The following is a 20,926-nucleotide window of genomic DNA, read 5'->3' as shown; positions in this document are numbered from 1 at the left end:
CTTTTGCTTCCTGCCCCATTCCTCGCGGGCAGAAAGCTCATAAGAAAGATGCCATTGAAAGATGGTGTCCGGTGCATTTTCTAAGGAGAACCCCAATCTTTCTGGCCCCCAGTGGATGGTCCCCTTGCCAAAGACTGTTGAGTTACTTGGAAGCCCTGTGAAGTCCTGCAGCTCCGTGCTGCTGCGAACACTGGATTAGTGCTTAGTGAGCGTGGCTGTGTCCTCAGCCAGTAATCCCGCTTAATGGGACTCACCGTAATGCAGGGTAACTGGGTGGCGAGCATCCAAGTCATTCTTTTTAATTAAGGAATCTGCAAAGAAGTTCAGACTCACAACACAATGTTTCTGCCTCTGCGAACTAGGAGACAGCCTTCAAAGCGTGAAAGGTGTGGAGGAGGGGATTGGTGTCCCTAAAAGCAGCCTGAGGCATTTGATCAGGCATCTGGGAATGAGGGGCGAGAATAGTTTGTAGGAATCACAGTCTGGGGACCTGTGGTCACGTCCCCAGCCCTGCAGAAGGCTCAGGGAGGTCCCCAGCCATGGAGGGACTGGTTTTCCTCCAGGTTCACTCCCATTCAAGCTGCTTCTGTCACAGACAGCACACAAGCGTTGCTTCGTCTGGGTTGGTTTCTCCAGGACACTTGATTTTTCTCCAAGCTACTGCATTTATAGCCAAAAGTCCAGGACCCAGAACAATGTCTAATTTAGTTTACAGCACAGAGGATGTAAGGAGGAAGTAATGTGGATATCAGTTCAGGAAAAAACAGCAACCTGGAAAAAGGCAGAAGAGGACATTCACCCATTCAGCTAGAACATTTTGTCATCACATAGTGCTAAGGGGCCAACATCAGCCTGAGACTCCACTAGTCGACAGCATTTCTTCTTATTCTTACTAAACCTTCCAAACTAGAGACGGTACAAATTTAGGTAAATAACAGTGTTTAACGTATAATTCTTCTTGGTGTAAATCTGACTTCTGGAGCCAAGATACAAGAAACTATTAAAATTTGAAAAAAAAAAAAAAATTAAAGAAGTCTCATTGCATTTGTATTTGTTTTCAGACTGGAGCTTTGTGGCTCAGGGAACGGATCCACTGACCTTTTGCTTGCGTGCTCTTGAGCTCCAGCTCTGCCACAGGCAAGTGAGTGCAAGCAAGCTCCGTGGTCCTCCCCAAACCCCGACGCAGGCAGGCTCCAGTGATCAGGAGCCTATGCTGGTCTTGCCACAGATTTCCTGTGCGGTCTTGGATAGGAAGGTGTCTGTTTGCCTCAGTTTTTCCATCTGTAAAATAAGAATGATGTTACACTGCTTCACCGGCGCAGCTAAATTTCTGCTTAAAAAGCAGTCTGTGACCTTTGGATGAATGGTGGTAATGAGCTGTTTGCCTTATTTATAAGTATCATTTGGTGTGATATAAATATTTTTTTGCATTGTGCATACTGTGTTTATATTGTGCAAGCGAATGCAGTCCCAACGAATGCGAGAGACCGAGTATTTTGCTTTCCCACGTAACTCAACCAGCGTTCCCGAGTCCTGATCTCTAACACCTCTGCTATTGCAGTCCTGGGCCCCTCTTGAGCAGAAACTGCTGATCGTGCCAAATTCTCTGGTGTTTTGTAACGTGGGCTAACATGCGCCGGGGTTTGGATGAGACCAGTAGGCTCATTTTCACTTAAGGCCTGCGGCAGCGCTGGAGCTGGAGAGCACAGAAGTGAAAGGTCAGTGTATCCCTTCCCTAAGCCACACGGCTCCTGTTTGAAAACAAATAAAAATATCATGTGACTGCTAAGATTTTTAATTTTCTTTTTTAATAGCTTTCTTGCCTTTCTTCCTCCAGAAAGTCAACTTTACATGGAAAGTTATTATTACTTTTGTACATTTGCATTGTTCGTTACTTGGAAAGTCTGCTTGGACTAAGAAGAAAAGCTGTAGACCTGCTACTTTTCTCATCTTTCTAATTTTGCATGTCTCGGTCCATGTGTATAGCATTAGCCAATATTTAGATAGCTTTCTGGAACAAAGGTGGTGAATATGACCATGCACTTTGAGAAATTAAGGTCTGAATAGACACTGACAAATGATTAAGTTACCACAGCCTAATGAGTGTCTCTAGAGAATGATTAAAGTGAGCACTTAACTCGGGTGGGCTGAAAACATGCGCACAGTCAATTACTAGGGCTTGGTAGATGATTAATAAATTGTTAAACCACAATAAATAGACAGTGTGCCATGTCCATGCCCTGAAGGACATGATGGTATCCCCTTTCCACTTCCAAAGGGAAACTTCTAGGTTCCCTCTGAAGTCAACCAGAGATACAGACACTCACAAGGGGAGAGATGATCCCACTTAGTTTGTGCACCTGTTTTGGAACAGTAGAAATCAAACTCTTTGATGGCTAAGGTTGGTGAGATGAATCCCCCACAAAATACCTAAAACGGTATTATTATCGGAACTCCTCCTTTTCTCAAAGAGATGCAGCCATTGAGTACTACATCCCCCAGATCTGGCTTACCAGTGGTTAGGTCAAAACCCAGAGGAGGAGATACGGTAGTCCTAGAGCTCAGTAATTACCTCTAGCAATGAGGACAAGGGGCAACTCTCTGCTGCTACTGACTTAAAAGAGTAAAGATCGATCCTATGTGCCTCCTCACTTTAGAGTTCAACAATAACCCCAAGTTACTTTGCAAACAACTGTAAAAAAAAAGCTATACAACCTGGAATCTCATCCATTGTTCTTCTATTAAAAGAGCCACAAATAAGGTAATATTGGCAGGCTGATAATATCTGACAAGGGGATTGGTACTGAAGAATTCATTAGAACTATCTCCAACACCCCTTGTTAACTAAATACCTTCTAGTAAGACCTCTCTGCAGCTACAACAGATTTCTGCCATAGAATAAATAACTCAAACCACCTCTGCATCAATACTTCTCTGGCTACTGGGTATGTCACTAGCTTGTAAAACAGCAATATAGATCATGATAGCATCAAAATTTGACTTGAATATTCTTGAGTGGGACCGATATACAGCATATCAGCCTGAAGGCAGTGGCAACCTTGTTTACTTTATCCTCACTCACAATTTTACTTTCAGTATCCCACATTTCCTCCAGAATATGAGTAGGGACATGAGAGCTAAACTGACCTGCAACATGCCGGTCTTTTCAGGGGACACCTGTAGAAGGATTTCTAAGTTTTTCTGTCACCAAGCCCAACCTGTACCTAAGGTGACATACCCATCACTTGAGCTGGAAATCTGGATTTCTGTATCAATTCCAACTACAAATTTGACAATCATTACCCTGCTACTGCTCTACCTCTGGGATAGCCTATTCAAGTATAATTTTCCTGGACACTATGGATAACATCAGAAAAGTTAATTTGCAGAATATAATGTGTGTATGTGTGTATATGTCTATATATACACTTTATACGTAATATTTATATATAAAACTTACAGACCAGCTTAGCAGCTCAGTATACTCATCAAACATCTGAGGAAGCTGGTAATGCAGCCAAGCTCTCATATACCACTGCCACCACAACATTTGCTGTGAGAAGAACGCTGTTGTGGATGTAAGAAGAGTTTCTCAACAAGTATGCTATTTAAGACAGACATGCTATGTTTTTGAAGGAGCCATCCAAGCACCATATAAGGAATTACTTCAATACCAGGAGAAAATCCACAAGGACATTTTATTTCCAGTTATTACACACCATGACACCCTGGAACCTACCTAGAAAGTCACTGAGCATTGCAGATAAGCTTATATCTAGCTGTAAACTCAGTGTTGCCTTCCAAACTCTTGTCCAAGACCTGATACCAAGCTCACTGAAATCCATGCAATGTGAAATTGGCAGGCACTAAAGGAGATGCTGTGTGGAATGTATTGCATGGCATTGCCTCATCGTGAACCACATGGTATAAAAAGGGCACCTCAGTCTGTGGCAAGGTATACAGATAAATCCCAGAAACAGTCATTAGCAAGGAAGGGTGAATTTCCAGAAGTCTGGGTCAAGCAGTCACTAAAAGCATTGAATACTGCTGGAGGGGTTTATGAAAAACATGGAAATAGACTCTGCTGAGATTAGTCACAATTTTCATCTCTAGTTACCTCAGAAAGACTGCCAAAAAAAAAGGTTTTGTGTTAGTCACTGGGACTTCTGTTACAGGTACTCATTACAATGAGAAATGCAGAGATGCGTAAAGAAGGAAAAAATGCTGTTGTTCAGCTTCTGTGAAACTTCAAATTTATTTGACTGAGATCGGGAGTGCAAATTAACCCTGGTATCAGAAGGGAACCTACAACATTACAGTCTGCCTGCCTAACGCTGCTCTTATTTTTGGTGGCTAGGGTCCCTTGTTGCAAGAGAAATACAGAGCTGCTGAAGTTGCCGTGGGTGTAACATCTCATCCTACAGTAGTTGCATTCGGATTGAAACGAGGTTTTGATCTGACAATTTATCGTGAGCCAAATTTGAGCAGCTACATCCCCAGGCCCCTTGAGCACCTTACAGAGAGAGAAGGCAGAAGAACAGGAAAGCTCCAGTGACCGAGCAGCTGGGCGGGGAGCCCTGCTGATGGAGTCTCCTCCACTTACTCTTCATCAAACCTCAACAAAGGTTTATAGTGAACAGGCAGGCAATCCCTTCCTGGCTCAGCATGATGTATTTGCATATGGTAAAGAATTAGGTGGATTCAGATTTTGCTGTAATTCAGGAAAATCCTGGATATACAGTCTACTGTATGCATGACAGGTGTAATGGCAATAGTGGAAAGAGGGGTTCCTATGTGTCCCCTCCTTTCTGGATATTAATTGCTCTAAAAATTAGAGAATCATAGAATTGTCTAGGTTGGAAGGAACCTTTGAGATCATCTAGTCCAACCGTCAACCTAACTCTGATTAAAAAAACCCCACATTACTAAACCATGTCCCTAAGCACTATATCAATCCATTTTTTGAATACCTCCCGTCTTTTGAATATCTCCAGGGATGGTATTAAAAAGAAGTATCAGTAGAAAAAGTAGAAAAAAGAAAGAAAAGTTCTTTACTGAAGAAAATAAAACAAACAAGCAGGCATGGATTTATCAATGTCAGAGCAAGAAAATGAAGAGAGAACAGGAGGGAAGGAGAGGGGAGCACATGGAAAGGAAAAGTGGTACTTGTCGGCTGGGAAGAAGGTTGTATCTTCCCAGAGATAAAATGAACCATAAATAAACAATAAAACACACAGAACTTCTCTGGATATGGAAACCGAGGTGAAATCTCTGTGGGCTGCAACTCAAGTGTCTGTCAAAGAGGCCGAGAAGGAGGAGGAAGAGTCAGCAATGCAGCATGCTGAAAGGGAGGTGGGCCTCAGGGGTTGCACCGCCACAGTCATGGCCGTGGAGGAAAGCCTGGAACAAGCGGTCACGAACAGAGCTCAGCTCCAGTGACCTCTATGATCAGGCCTTGTATCCCAAGTCAAAGTGCTTCCATTAACAAAATCTCGTACTTGTTTGCTAAAACTCTACTCAAAGCAATTTTAAAATGGAGAAAAGACATCTCTGCTACGTGTTCTCTTCCATATTTGTCCAGGGAGGAAGTTTCTCTGCCCCAAAGTTCTCTCCAGAGATACTTAGGGTAGCTCAAAGTTTCACTACAGAACTGTATTTGTCATCTATGGGTCACTTCAATTTTTGTCCACTTTGATAGGTCTATGTAAAAATTCAGTATGGTGAAACTGAATTAATAAACCCCCAAATTTTCATACCATTGAAATTACTTAAAGTAAGTTCATAAGCTGAATCCCATTAAGGGCAAATATAAAAATAAAATGAAATTTTTTTAGTGTAAGCAGTTTTCAACTTCTACATGAACAAGAAAAGGTTTGAAGATTTTTAAAAAGTAAAATATCTCTATGTTCTCAAATCTCCTTGCTTAAAAAAAGGCTTATCAGATCAGCCTTAAACTTTCCAAAAATATTCTTCTTTGCCAAGAGACCACACGTTAAGTTTCAGGTGGGAAAAAAATTGGCTTAAAAAGGAAGAAGAAAAAAATACAGGGTCTTAGACTAAAAATCAACATGGAACTGCTACTGTAGTTCCATTATAAAGACTCATAAAAAACATTTCCAGTTGCTCTCCAGTAGGTCTGATTTCCATAAGTAAAGCCCCACTTTATTTCTTCCACAGTTCCTTATAGGTCTTTAAGGAGCTATGAAAACTCTCTTGCCAACAGGGAATTTCTTGCAGAAATAAAGTATCTTAGGAAACATTTTTTTATAGATCTGGAAACATATTAATGATTAAAGGCCTGATCCTTCAAAGCTGAGCGTTTGCAGTTTCCATTGGCTTCTGTGGGAATGACAGATGCTGGGCACCTTTTCATATTAGATATAATATCTGCATACCTCTACTCGGTGATTGCACCAGGCTTGTGAAAAACCTTAGTGCTTGCCCTCCAAACCACACAGGGCAGGTCCCCGTATTCAAACCCAAGAGTTTCAAATTCACGACTCCAGTCCTTAAGATCACGGGGCAGACTTAAAATTCATGAGCTTTTTCAGTTTTTATGTGATTTGTGAAATTAAACCTATTTTCTTAAGTAAGTTTCTTGCCTCTTAGTTTTTCCCTGCAGGAATACAGGCTGGAAATTCACTTTTGTTTAGAACAGAGTAAGGTTTTCCTTGCTGCCATCACTCTCCTGCAGCCGGGGCTAAAGAAAGAGGCCAAACATCTCAGGACTTAGCATTGGGGCTACAGGAGATGGCTGTGGTGAGTCTAACTCATCCTCCCTCTTGCAGGTCTGGAGCCGTGTTCCTGCCCGTCCCGGCACAGCCCCGTGGTGCCGCCCGTGCTTTCTCAGCGCTTAGCTGGGGACACGGGATCAGAGCAGGAAAAAAAGTCTGTGGGAGGCAGAGCTGCAGCTGCTGGAGAAGCTTATTTTATCTGTCAGCAACTGTACATGAACCCTCTCTACTGCAGGATAAAATCTGACAGAGAGGCATAAGTCCTGACAGAGAAAGTTTTATGTACATTAAAGTCCCCATCAACCTGTCAATGCATAAATGGCCGTATGCAATGTAAGCGATGATTAAAAGTGATCCAAAAGAAAGCATTTAAAAAACAAATGAACCTACCCACTACACCAGATCTACACCAAAGCTTCTTGATAAGTTAAACTGTTTTTAAGTCACAGAGATCAGCAACAAAAGGTCTGACTGCCAAAAGGCATTTCAGACATTCAGCAGATTTCCTATTAAAATGTAAGATAAGGAACCATCAAAATGTACATAAAAAAGACCCCAGTCAACTGTGTAAAATTTCTTGAGGAATCAAGGAAAGCGTGTCCCATTTGTGGGACTGCTTCCAGGGGCTTCTCCCTCTCCCTCAGCTTTTGTGCTTTTGTGTTTATGGCAAAAAGCAGTTTACAGTTGGAACGGCTACATTCAGCCTGCAGCCCAATAGCAGCCTCTTCGCTTGGAAGGACATTTGTTATTCCTGCTGCCTTTAATTGCCTGCTTAATCTGTGTAACCAACAGCTGTAATCCATGTAATCCCATGGCCTTTCCACTTGTCCTTTGTCTACCAGGCAGGTATTCGTTATGCTGGTTGTTGCCCTCCAAGCAGGCTGTCAGCTCTTCACACGGGAGGATTTCTTACCACACTACGTGTTTGCACAGTGCCCACACAACAGAGCTGCCTGCTTGAAGCTTCTAAGGGCTACCGGGTAAATAAACCAAATACCTCTGAAGCCATCCCAGATGTATTTGCCTATTCATGTCTATAAAGCAGGCAGACAGCAAGAAAATGAGAAGAAAAGCAATATTTTGTTTGAAAAAGAATAGAAAATCAGCCACCGTGAGGAACCATTCTCCATTGTTCTTGCAGTGCTCTCTGACTGCTGGGTAGTCTCCTTCTGGGGAAGTACTGGAAATAAACTCTAATTTTTCAAAGAAAAAAATCAGCTGTCATTGACTTCTGTAAGGCGATGACAATTAAGTCAGTGCCTTATATTTCCTCAGAAATTTTCCATCAATATAAGGCACCGACTTAATTCACGGAATCACGGAATCACACAATTGTCGGAGTTGGAAGGGACCTCTAGAGATCATCTGGTCCAACTCCCCTGCTAAAGCAAGAACGCCTAGAGCACATCACTCAGGACTGCATCCAGGCGGGTCTTGAAGATCTCCAGAGAAGGGGACTCCACGACCTCCCTGGGCAGCCTGTTCCAGTGCTCCATCACCCTCACCGTAAAGAAGTTTTTTCTCATATTTGAACGGAACTTTCTATGTTCCAGCTTGAGCCCATTGCCCCTTGTCCTGTCACTGGGAATCACTGAAAAGAGTCCGGCTCCAACATCCTTCAACTCACCCTTTAGATACTTATAAACATAAATAAGGTCTCCCCTCAGTCTTCGCTTGTGTCACTCAAATCACATTGTAATTGTGAGTCAAAAATGTCATTCTTGATTTACCTGCATTTCTATACCACTGAGGTGTAGCACCTACTCCAGTGATATGTCCGTATAAGTGTATGCTCTAGACCTACACACAGAATAAATGGCTGTGGATATTTGTCAGGCTGCTGCTAGGAGTGGCCTCATATTCTTTGGATAAGCTTCAGATAAAAGTCTAAACATCTGGATACTTATAAAAATCATCCAGAGCTCCTGGATGTCGAGGCTTTTCTGTCATTCATTTGGACGTGTATGTGAGATTGTCAGTGGGCACAGAAGTGCTGTAATGCGAGGGGTAATCAGCCAATGGACAGAAATAGGAATCAGATGTCTTTCAAATAAAACTCGCCTCTCCACCAGCAATCCTCCAGCGAATCTCCCACACCTGTGGATGAGGGGTTACGCTGCTGTTACTGCCATTCAGAACTCTTTTAATGCTGGATGTATTTTTAAAAGACAGCTCTCGCAGCTTATAAAGCAAGGTTTTGGCTTTGGCTAATGAAAAGCATTAATGTACTGTGGGAGGTGGAGAGAGAGAAAGATTATAATTAAATCTCTGCACTCCTCTCCTGTCTCTAAGGACTTGGATAAGAAACAGTTCTGCTGGGCAGCTGAATTTGAGCTAAATAAGATAGCGGGGGGAGGGAGCCTTCTTGGTGGTTTCATATGGGCTTGCACATGTGGTAGGGCCAGGGAACATTTCTGATGAAAATAAAATTGTTCTGGGCTCAATCCAGCTGAAAATACCGACAGCCTGCCGGGCCCTGCAACTTTCATAAGGTTGCAGATCCTGGCTCCTAGCAGGAAGCTTGGCCCGGCTGCTGTGGAAGGCCCAGCAAGCAAAACAATAGTTTTATGCCTGAAAGTTGCACATGCAATTGGGAGAGGCAGGAGAACTTGTGCCAACACGCTCCCTCTCTCCCAACGCTGCCAAGGTTGGGCTCCTTCTTGTGCCTTCAATCCCCCTGACCTACAACCTGTGAGTGCAGCCAAGAAGTCGCTTGGGAGCCCAAAGTTGGAGACGGTTTCTCCTCCACTCATAAAAAAGGGCTGGTGGGTCTTGGTATCTCACAGGCTGGTGGTGATAACTGGTAATGGCCTCCTGCAGGATCTCCCCTGATCCCCCTCATCTGATTCTCCCTCATCCCCCTGATTCTCCCCTCATCCCCCTGATTCTCCCCTCATCCCCCTGTGTTTTTTTTTTACAATCAACCTCTTTTAAGTTTGATTTGGCCTCAAGGAGCAAATGTTTTGTTGAAATGATTTACGATTTATGTTAATTTATATAGTGCCCTTTACGTACATCACAGGCAGGTCTTTATAACAAGTAAGTTTGAAACAATGTAGGTGCCACATGCCAAAAAAAAATACAACTATTGAAAACAGAAGACCGAAAGACCCCAAACAAAGTTTTAAAACTTCTGAGGGAATTTGATATAAAAACTTTTTTTGGGGTGAAGGGGGAGCGTTGGATTCCACAGCTTTTGATTGCCAAGAGATGTGTTTCATGAACTCTCAGACTGAGACAGGAGACGGAGACTATAGTGGACAACAAAAAGTAAGCTCATAAGCTTGGTCATCTGTTGGAGACAAGGTCAGCAAAAATACTTTAAACTGTAGAAGTAATTCCTGCAGCCGTCTGGATCAGAGACTCAACTCTGCATCCTTTCAGCTTTTGCATCTCATCGCCCTAAAATCACTGATCAGCCAGAACTTCTCACATCATGACAAGCTGGCCTGTTCCAGGTGCAGAAATAGGGGCAAAATGAGCAGAGTTGGGTCACCTTTCTGCCACACCATCAAATCCAGCTCCAAAATTGCGCTCTAAGCTTCTTTTTAAAGGGGAAAAAGAAAAGTTCCTAGCAACACACAACCCTGATCCTGGCAACTCTATGCCTTCCTCAGGATTTTACTGACTTACACTGCTCCAGAGGAATAGAAAAGCCCATAGCCACATCAACACCACCTACGGAAAGTTATCTTTTTAAAAAAATTTGCAAGGAGTGATCACAAGCACAGAAAATGTGGAATATAATGAAAATGAAAAATTATGTTGGAGTAAAACCAGGCTGTTAGGTAGTGCCCCTCATCGTCTCTTTAATCACTGATTAAGCCCTTGTCCCCACGGTCTTTTCATGTGATTTAAACCAGGAGTAATTAATGCCCATCCAAAGGAGTATTTAAACACATACCTTAACTTTAAGTATCTGAAGATCTCTGCTGAAGTCACTGTGAGGACTGACACCCTGGGATGCTGCCCACACACTTGCACGCTGGACTGAAGCCTGCATTTTCCCTTTCCTGAACTGCAGCGGTGCTTTTTCCTGTGACCGTGGAATTAACTTGAAAATTCGCCCCCACACAGACGGCCTGCCACTCTTTTTTCTCTGCTCCAGAGAAGCTTATTCAAATATTTCAGCTGCGGTTGCAGAGCAGGCCTGGTTCTGTACTTGGGAAGTCACTGAGAATTTTGCTCTTAATTTCAGTGTTTTCAGGATCAGGCCTCTGCAAGCACGGGAAATCTAATAAGTATGAGTGTGGCCTTCCTTTTCAGAGGTGCTCAGTGTCTTGGACTACAAGATCAGTTCCCTTTTCAAAGCATAGATTTGAAGAGTATGTAAGTACCATTTATATACGTACATATGCATGCACTCACTCCATACATGCGTATGCATACGTTATTATTATTATGACTACTTCACCAGAATGTACAAACCTGTTATCTGATCAAAGCATGAGCCAGTATTATTTCTTCTGGTGAGACCTCACCTGGAGTATTGTGTGCAGTTCTGGAGCCCTCAGTATAGGAAAGACATGGACCTGATGGAGCTGGTCCAGAGGAGGGCCACAAGGATGATCAGAGGGTTGGAGCACCTCTGCTACGAGGACAGGCTGAGGGAGCTGGGGTTGTTCAGCCTGGAGAAGAGGAGGCTCCGGGGAGACCTAATAGCAGCCTTCCAGTATCTGAAGGGAGCCTACAGAAAGGTTGGGGAGAGCCTGTTTACAAAGGCCTGCAGTGACAGGACGAGGGGCAATGGCTTTAAACTGGAGGGGAGTAGATTCAGATTGAAGATTAGGAGAAAGTTCTTTACTGTGAGGGTGGTGGAGCACTGGAACAGGTTGCCCAGGGAGATGGTTGAGGCCCCATCCCTGGAGATGGGGTGAGGGCCGATGAGGCCCTGGGCAACCTGGTCTAGTTGGGGGTGTCCCTGCTGACTGTGGGGAGGTTGGACTAGATGACCTTTGGAGGTCCCTTCCGGCCTGGGCAATTCTATGATTCTACGATTCTATTTTAATGATGGAAAGCTTTGCTCTTCTCTGCAGTTGCCTGTGTTGAACTAAGCCAAGACAACACTTTTATCAGCAGAACATGCAGACATGCAACCCAAATGACACGGAGCCCCCTTAAGCACAGAGAGGGATTGTACTTTCAGTTATGCCAATGTAACTTCTGTTCAAGACAAAAGGCATCCCTCTGATCTTTCACCAGGCGGATGCACTTCTTCTAAGCAGAAGACATTAAAGGCTCGTCAGAACTTGTGCTCCTCAGTGGGATTTATATCTCTGTAAATGGGCCTGTTTGAGCTGAAGATGTATGTGTGTACATTCATAACAGAGGCTACTCTCCCCTCTTTCAGTGCAACATATGGGTGTGGACATGACTGCATCTTGCCTAAAAGTGTAACAAAATGTTTTGCCTGTGAACATGCAATGAAAACACTTACACTTCATTTTATGGGAGGATATTTGTGCATCATCTGATTCTAACATTGTAACATGTTGCAAATTTAGTATGAATGCTGTCTCACTCCGAAGTTGTAGTCTGCACAGCAGGATGATTCGCTGGGTAAGACAGTCTTTTGCTCTTGCAAACAGAATCTGCAAACAGGCTTGAGCTCTCCAAAGAAATGCACCAGGTGGGTTCAGGCCCCGGGGCTCACTGGTTTACACAGCACTCCACAGGACCTTGATAGCATTGCTTGGGAAAGAGCCAGGACCAACGTCCCAGCACTCCATGGCTTTCTGGAAGAACAAGCTTCACTTAATGCCACCTTGCAGCCTGGCCCATCACACGTAGGAGTTATGTAGAATGTGTTCCACCTGTAGAAATGGCACCGCCACACCAGACATTTGACCTGCTGTCTAGGGAAGGGATAGCAAATTTTAAACAAATGCTGTCCTTCACATCCCATTCAGCTGCTCTTTTTTTTTTTTTTACTACAGTTCCTGCCTCCCTACATCTCACCGAGAAGGAACATGTTGTCTCCAGGTGGTCCTGAGATGGCTCCAAGAGTCCCTCTGCCTTGGGTCAGGACACCCATCAGTATTTCAGGCCAAATAAAAGCTGCCACATGATGGAGTCAGGATTGTTTGAAAAAGGCTGTGAGCACAGTGCAGCAGGACAGGGGTGCAATATGAGGGACAAGGTGAAAAGGGAGGGAAGCAGTGAGACAGTGTGGGCACCACGTGCCTGGTGTAAGTCTCCTAGGTAGAAGGACACATCTTCACACGGGGAAGGCAGTTAATAATATCGCAATGTCTCAGGCAGCCTCTTGGACTAAGCAAGGCAGTTCTTGCTGTACTTATGTATAGAAATGCATTAGCAACAGAATTCCACGGAGGAGCAAAAAGGGGTTGCCTTTTCCATCTTAGAAATAATTTCTTTATTGCTATGATGGCACACAATGACACTGTTCTCTCGGTATTTAGGTATTGAATTCCTCCATTTTAGAGGGGACTTAAACTTGAGTGACCTGTGGTCCCACCGTCTGTGTACTGAGCCCTCTTTGTTATTTGTGCTTTTTGGAGAGATTATGCTCCCATGATTTATATAAAGAGTCTGCCCTCTTAGAGGGGATTTCGTATGACCCCATGATCCCATTATTTAAGTACTAAGATCCTTCTTGTTAGAGGTTACTTTAACCACCATTTACACACTCAGCTCCACAGAATAGGGCTCTCCCCACCAGTGTCAATAAAGTTGGCTTTTGTTCGAGTGCTCTTCCTTTCTGCAATTAAATCACACTTGAGAGGCAACACTCATATTTCTTATAGTGTGCTCTCAGGCCGGCTGCATCCTCCCATGCCAGTGGCATGTTAAGCAATCCCCAAACCCAAGAGTGGATTTGACTGCAGGTTGTGCCCCTGTGTCTGTGGCTGTGAATCCCACCAGTCAGACCAGTCAGGACGAGAGGGCAAGGCAACAGGACTGGGCACCAAAATGGTGACAGGGTCCTGAATGACTGCACTGAGCACCTTAAATAATACATGCTTGGGCAAAACCCAAAATTATCGCTGCTGAAAACCGATGTGATGAAAAGAATTAACTTTGAAATTAGCAGGTGCTTCTTGTACCTTGCCACTCTATATCAAGCATTTCATGTTTGTGAACTCTGTGAGCTTTGTATGCAGTTACGCCAGTAGCATAAGAAAAAAAGCTTTGATTTAGGGTGTTCAGGCAAATGATGCTTAATGTAAATTTACACAGAATAAATACTAGGACAGTTTTAACTGTGTGTGGAGACAGGCTCTTGCAGATGTCACAGATCAGAAAGAAAAGCCAGAAAAAGCATAGTGAGAAATAAAGCTTCTTAGAAGTCATTTACTGCAGGGACCAAAGCACTTCAATTCCACAAACAAGAAAGGGAAGGAGAAAGGTAACTAGGAATAAAAAAAACCCAAAACAATAGTGACAATACATAAGTTGTAGCAAGGAAAAGATGATCTAGACACAAAGTATGGCAGTGTGGAAAAGCAATAAGGAAAGTAAAAGCATAAGGAAATAAATACCTGTCTTTCCACTGTAGAACTACATAGATGGATCATGAAAGTAAAAAAGGCCTATGAGTGCCATGGGAATTTCAGTGTTTAGAGATGGCAAAATTTCTCATACAGAAATAGCTAGTGATGTTTGAAATAAATCATTCCATGAGATTGGAATCTTCACAAGCAGCTGAAGTAGACACACGTTGCTCACACAAGTATTACAGAACAATTTACCGACAGAAGCTATTCAAAATCACGTGCTCCAGAGGAAGATACGTCTGAGGTGATCTTTGGCATATTTGTTTTATATTTAAGAGATGTTTAAGAGATTTTAGTGTATCAGGATAATTTCAGATAGCTGAGGAATTGCTGACTTTGTGCCAGGATTCATGAACGTAAATAGGTATTTATAAAGAAAAGTAATGGGAAGTTCTCTCGTCTGACAGAAGTTTTAGGAAAAAAAACTGCTGAAGACGAAGTGGCATTCATCAATAAAGGAAGCAGATGTGTGAGTAAAAGTATTTCCCAATCTATTTACAATTCCATTCTTTAAATTGTTCTAGATTGATCAGATTTCTTTAAAAAAAAAAAATAGATTGAAGAACTTGACCCCCAAAGAAATATTTTAGTTGATATTAAAATGCAAAATATTATTACAATAAAGCTGAAGTAAATGTTGAAATTAAATATTTCAGATTGAAAAAATCAAATATTCCATTTTTAAAATGTCAACCCAATACTTTTCAACTCTTTTTTTCAGGTTCTCCTTGTACCATTACATATTTAGATATACTTGTTTTCAGTTGAAATAATTTGAGAAAATTAACATGATTTCACAAAATATATTAGTCTGTTTCAGTTTGTCTTTTTCAGTGTCAAAAAAGAATTTTTTACTCAACTGTAGTAAGGAAAGAACAGGTGAGAAAATACAGCCAGTCAAGATGGTTTAAAGAAAAATAAGCCATGTTAAACAAATGGGTTTCATTGCCTGATGATGGCTCATTGACGAAAAGCACTGTATAGATGTAAAACGCCAAATGCTGCTCAGTTTAATATCAAACCATGTATCAATGTAGCACTGCAAAATACAGAATCTGTGAAGTAATTCTGGAGTAGGTGAAGAACTGAATAATTGGCACATCTTAAAATAGCATTTTCAGTGGGAAATCACATGATAATGCAAACATTTACAATAGAAATCTGCGCGAATTAGTACTGGTGATGATGCTAGTGTCTGTTTCTGTTGGTAACCTAGAGGGGAATGTAAATTACTACTGAAAATCTCTTAATGACATAAAACCCGGTAGAGTGGTGCATGACAGTGATGGCTGGGCAGATGTACAAAATTATATGGACTTGACATACAAAGAGCATGTGTTTTAATACAGGTAAAAACCTGAAATCTGTGTTTAGGACCGAGAAGACAAGGGAGGCCACAGAGTCTGGGGCTCAGGAAGGCAGTGCTCTGAGAAGGTATTGGGACTCACGGGCAAGGAGTTGCTTTAGTAGCTAACACAAGCCCTAAATGTAAAAAGAGAGGAGCAACCAGTGGAAGTATGGATATAATTTTACATTTGTACATAGCTGCAGGGACACAGATGTTGGAACATTATGTACAGTTCTGGCTGTCCCATATTTATAAAAAGATGTTGAAAAAATGAAAAAAATGAGTCAGTAAAAATATTCCAATGCTGGGAAAATATCTGCACAGTACAAGACCTAAAGACCTGATCAAAAAAAGGAAGAATAGGTAACTTGAATATGCCACACTGCTCTGGGACTAAAGTGGAGATAGCTAATGTGATGAGCAATGGAGAGTAAAAAAGAAACAAATTCACAAGAGAAATAAAGCAAATGTTTTGGAAAGCCAAAGTAATTTAAGTTATTGTCCCAAAAGTCTTCACGTCAAGATTAGATGTCTATATGGAAGACTATGATTCAGAGGACCTCCTCTTTGAACCAACAAAAAGCAAACCAACAGACAAAGCCATGGCCTATTTTATTCTGTGAAATTGGTCCTGATGATGTAATAGCCTTTCTAGGCACATCTGCACAACTCTCTGACTATATTTCTATGGATAATACTTTGTGGAGCAAACCCAAATCTTCCTGCACATCCAATTTACCTTTTTTTTTGGCAGAGACCTGAGAAGAGACATAGTTGTGTAGCTCTTGCCAAAGCTAACAAGAAGCGTATCTTGAGCAAGACAAAGCCCTGCTTGCAGAGACATTTAAGACCAAGCAATGTGTAACTGCAAGCAAATGGGGAGGTCATAAGCACCCTGAAGCCCATTTTACCTTCGGTTCCTCACCACTGTTGCACAGTTTTAAATGATGGTTGAATGTATTCAGGGCTGCTGTATCTCTCCATATGCACATCTGTGCCTTGGCATTTCTAATGATCCATGGCATTGGGGAGACAAAAGTTCTTGTCCCCCTGCTATAATGAAGCCATTAGCCCCAAGAGCTCATTTAAAACTGTATCTCTGTGGGATTTTCTCCATCGATTCCTAAAGGCTTTAGTAAGTGTTTTTGAAAGGGACTCAACATGAACCTCACACAGCCTGAATTTGTGTCCACGGTGGTTTGCTGTACCCAGAGCTCCCGGCACAATTTGAGTTACTGTCTTCAGAGAGACCAGAGCCTTCAAAAGGTTTTATTTCCTACCCCTACACTTCCAAACCTGGAATGTTGACCACAATTTATACAAACTGACAACGCAGAAAAGGATTTGAGGATCATGTCTGAAATGATATAGACTTCGACCCTCAAAAATCCCTACCCATTAGAGGGCTGGAATTTTCCTTTTCTTAAGATCATTCCTTTTTAAAAGTCAAAATATCCTGGAAAGCATAAATTACGTGCTTTAATTACAAAATAATGTTAATTATACAGACACCTGTGCAGAGTGCTCCATCCTGATTCTCAGCTTACATGGAAACTCAGATAAGCAACCCTGTTAAAGTCAACAGGAAAACTTTCCTGGAGAGGGTAAAGTTTGCAGAATCAGATCCTCTGCAGAGAGTTTCTTTGTTTCCAGAGATATTTTGTGCTTCACTAAGTAAAAAATGTCATCATATTTCAAAGTGAAATTTTGCAGGCCATTGATCTAGAATGTGAGCTAGTTCCTTTGGGTATTTTAGAAAATCAGAAACAACATATTTATTTAATTTAGAAAAATTACTTCCGTCCAAGGCTTTTTCTCAAGAAACATTCATGACAGTCTAAAACTTGCAAACTCGCTACATATACGTGCCAGGCATAGCATAAAGATAAATAATTCAATACTTTGTGATATGAAATCTCCTCGAACAAGTATTTCATATTGGATTGTAACAGATCTTAAAAGACCTTCCAGTGTCCTGGAAAAATAATCATAGTTTTAAAGGGCTAGTAAAAGTATATCTTCACGTGGCAGTTAGCAAATGTTTCACAGAATCACAGAATTGTAGTGGTTGGAAGGGACCTCAGAGATCATCGAGTCCAACCACAAAAAAAACAAAACAAAAAAAAACAAAACAAACAAACAAAAAAAAACCACACCACCAAACAAACAAACAACACCAGCTCCCACCACCTAAACACACAACAACAACCTCCAACCAAAAAACCATCACCCACCCACACAGCACCCCACCACAAACCAGTAATCTTGGGCACTAGAGCATGCCCTGAAGAACCATGTCTACACGTTTCTTAAATACCTCCAGGGATGGTGACTCCACCACCTCCCTGGGCAGCCCATTCCAATGCTGGATAACCCTTTCAGTAAAGAAATGTTTCCTAATATCCAACCTGAACTTCCCCTGGCGCAACTTGAAGCCGTTACCCCTTGTCCTATCATCTGTAACTTGGGAGAAGAGACCGACCCCCGTCTCTCTACAGCCTCCTTTCAGGTACTTGTACAGAGCGATAAGGTCTCCCCTCAGTCTCCTCTTCCCCAGACTGAACAACCCCAGTTCCCTCAGCCTCTCCTCGTAAGACTTGTGCTCCAGACCCCTCACCAGCTTCGTTGCCCTTCTCTGGACCCGCTCCAGCACCTCAATGTCCCTCTTGTGGTAGGGGGCCCAAAATTGGACACAGTACTCGAGGTGGGGCCTCACCAGTGCCGAGTACAGGGGGACGATCACCTCTCGGGCTCTACTCACCACACTGTTCTTGATACAGGCCAGGATGCTGTTGGCCTTCTTGGCCACCTGGGCACACTGCTGGCTCATGTTCAGCCGACAGTCGACCAACACCCCCAGGTCCTTTTCTGCCAGGCAGCTCTCCAGCCACTCTGCCCCCAGCCTAATAAACTGTTAAAGATTCCTTCTAACAATTTTCATACTTCATCCTGGAATGATTAATCATGTTGATTTTTTTTAAGGTTTATATTAAAATAATAAGAAATAATCTTTCCAAAATAGTAAAACATTGTGATTCTCATGCCAATAGGAAAAGCCAAGGACATTAAAAATTAAAGATGACATCTCCAATCTAGATTTTGGCCTTGGCTATGTAATTTTCATGCTTCTAGACTCTCTTGGTCCCCTGAGGAAAATGAATGAAACCCTTCTCCCAAAAGCTGAGGCCACACCTGACCTAAATTCTTCCAGATAACAGACTTAAAGAGCAGAAACCCAGGTCTGGAAGTTAGGCTTAGTTATTGAATGACACCTGTTTGTATTATTTTACAAGACAGGGTACACTTTGCAGAAATAACTAAGTGAATTATGGACAAATTGTTAGTCTGAAAAGAAGAAAAGAGTGTTTGGTCCTGTTACTGCCTGATTTAAAGGAGTTTTACTGAGGTTTCTCTCCTATGTTTCATTATTTTCTCCTGCATGCTTTTTAAGTTTTATCTCTAAAAAAATATTAATCTTTTGTAACAAAACCCTCTGAATATTGGTTTTGTGGTTAGTTTTTTTTTTCTCCTGAAAAAGGTAAGGATAGAAAAAAACAGGCATAAAGTACTCTGTTGGAAACACAGTTTTGTACTAGTCAGAAAGCCCATTTACTACCTCCTTGGGAACGGAAGTTCAAAGATACATTTTGCCCTGAACCAGGAATCCTGCACCAAAGGTCAAACAGCAAAAAAGTGGTGATTCTTCACCAGAACATTCTTGTAATCTTCAAGAAGTCATGGCTCAGAGACTTTCCATGCTGGACTTGGTGTATTTGTATGTAGTAGTACTCATAAGATTTGTCCCCTGAACTTTTAGCATCTTCGTCTGTGAAGGACACCCTCAACATCCACAAAAAGGCTTCCTTTTGCTTGCTGGCATCCTGACATCTGTTAGATTGACTTCCCCTTCCTCCTCTTGGTTCTTGTTCTGGATAAGAGTGAAAAAGGGGTCCTTATTCACATTTTCCACCTCTGTCATTCAGAGATTCAGCATTTCAATTCAAAACTCAGAAGTTTTCATGGTGTAGACCAGAATGGAAAAATTTATGGTCAGTTCAATAAAGCTAAAATCAAATTTTACGTTTACAATTAAGTGGCAAAGCTTCAGCAAGATGCTTGTGAAACATTTCCATTTTGTCAAATCCAACAACGTTTTCTGATAGAAAACCTGTTTGCTGGAAAAATTTCAAGCTTCTCTGAGTGTTATGCTACATTTTTGGCTCAAGAAGCTCAGTAAGGGCTCTTTATTTTTATTTTAATACAGGGTGTCAAAATTAATTATCAGAAATTTCACTGACATAAAGGAAAATACTTGGTCCAGGCCATTCATTGTTATAAAGACTATTACCAAAATTTTCACACTGCAGCCATAACCACATATTCATGTAGACTAACTAAATAAAATACAGATTTCAAGCAAACAAGGGTAGATTTTTTTTGGCTAATACACACAAGGCAGTATCTTTTCTGGAGTTTTATCAGTTCAGGTTGTTCAGCCTTGACTCCAGATATTTTGGACACTTAACTATCTGCTTATAAAAAGAAGTTATCTCAGAAATGAGGGAGGCCAAAGGCCTGCCAGAGATTTTGCCATCTCTCTTATGGAGAAATATCAAGAAAGAAATGGCAAAAAGTCAATTTTGGCAAAACTTTGTATCTGTAACCTGCCTAAGCCCCACTTCAGATGCCTTACTCCTCCAGAAGGCTATTAGGTTGGTCAGGCATGTTTTTCCCATCATAAATCCATGCTGACTACTTCTAGTTGCTGTCTTATCCTTAATGTGTTTGGAAATAATTTCCAGGAGTGACTGGGTTGAGGTTTATCAGTTTGTCATTCCCTAGGTCCTCCTTCATGCCCTTCTTGAAGACAGAAGTGACATTTGCTTTCTTCCAGTCCTAAGGAGCCTCCTGTGATCCCCATGATTTTTCCAAGATCATCAGGAGTGGTCTCACAATGACGTCCACCAGCTCCCTTATGACTCATGATGTGTCTTGCCAGATCCCATGGGCTCAGGTACATTTAATTTGTTTAAATGTTTCCTAACCTGTCTTGTGTTCAAAAGACAGGTTGACATGGTCCTCAAGAATATGGTTTAGTGCTTATTTATTATTTATTTTTTTGTCAGAGTTAGGTTGATGGTTGGACTAGATGGACTAGATGATCTTTAAGGTCCCTTCCAACCTAGACGACTCTATGATTCTATGAATCTAACATGATCCTTCTCCACCAAGAGAAATTCTTCCTTGCTTCAGCCTTTTCCACTGGTCTTAGGGGCCTAGGATTCCTGAAGGCAGATCTTGCCAGTAAAGACAAGGAGTACCTTGAT

Source organism: Calidris pugnax, unplaced genomic scaffold (assembly GCF_001431845.1).
Source record: "Calidris pugnax isolate Ruff unplaced genomic scaffold, ASM143184v1 scaffold20, whole genome shotgun sequence".
NCBI lineage: Eukaryota > Metazoa > Chordata > Aves > Charadriiformes > Scolopacidae > Calidris > Calidris pugnax.
Note: the sequence above shows the minus strand (reverse complement) of the source record.